Here is a 1096-nt window from a genome sequence, read left to right on the forward strand (position 1 = left end):
GTCAGGAAGGGGTCCAGTTTCTGCTTTCTGCACATGGCTAGCCAGCTTTCCCAACACCATTTATTGAACAGGGAATCCTTTCCCCATTGCTTGTTTTTGTCTGGTTTGTCAAAGATCAGGTGGTTGTAGATATGTTGTGTTGCCTCCGAGACCACTGTTCTGTTCCATTCCTCTAGCTCTTTCAATTTTGATGACAGGGTGTCAATTTTAGATCTTTCCTCACTTCTCTGGTGGGCATTTATTGCTGCAAATTTCCCTCTAGACACTGCTTTAAATGTGTTACAGAGATTGTGGTACATTATGTCTTTGTTCTCGTTGGTTTCAAAGACCATCTTTATTTCTGACTTCATTTCATTGTTCATCCAGTCGATGTTCAGGAGCCAGTTGTTCAGTTTCCATGAAGTTGTGCAGTTCTGAGTTAGTTTAATTCTAATTTGATTGCCCTGTGGTCTGAAAGACTGTTAAAATTTCCATTCTTTTGCATTTGCTGATGGGTGATTTACTTCCAATCATGTGTTCAATTTTGGAGTAGGCGCAATGTGGTGCTGACAAGAATGTATATTCTGTGGATTTGGTGTGGAGAGTTCTGTAGGTGTCTATTAGGTCTGCTTGGTCCAGATCTGAGTTCAAGTCCTTGATATCCTTGTTAATTTTGTGCCTTGCTGATCTGTCTAATATTGACAGTGGAGTATTAAAGTCTCCCACTATTATTGTGTGGGGGTATAAGTCTCTTAGTAGGTCGTTAAGAACTTGCTTTATGTATCTGGGTGCTCCTGTATTGGGTGCATATATATTTAGGATCCTCAGTTCTTCTTGTTGCATTGATCCTTTTACCATTATGTAATGTTCTTCTTTGTCTCTTTTGATCTTTGTTGGTTTAAAGTCTATTTTACCAGAGACTAGGATTGCAACTCCTGCTTTTTTTTTTTGCTCTCCATTTGCTTTGTAAATCTTCCTCCATCCATTTATTATTAGTCTATGTGTGTCCTTGAACATGAGATGGGTTTCCTGAATACAGCACACCAATGGATCTTGAATTTTTATCCAATTTGCCAGTCTGTGTCTTTTGATTGGGGCATTTAGCCCATTTATATTT

The sequence above is a fragment of the Cebus imitator genome, unplaced genomic scaffold (assembly GCF_001604975.1).
Source record: "Cebus imitator isolate Cc_AM_T3 unplaced genomic scaffold, Cebus_imitator-1.0 Scaffold32, whole genome shotgun sequence".
Taxonomy (NCBI): Eukaryota; Metazoa; Chordata; class Mammalia; order Primates; family Cebidae; genus Cebus; species Cebus imitator.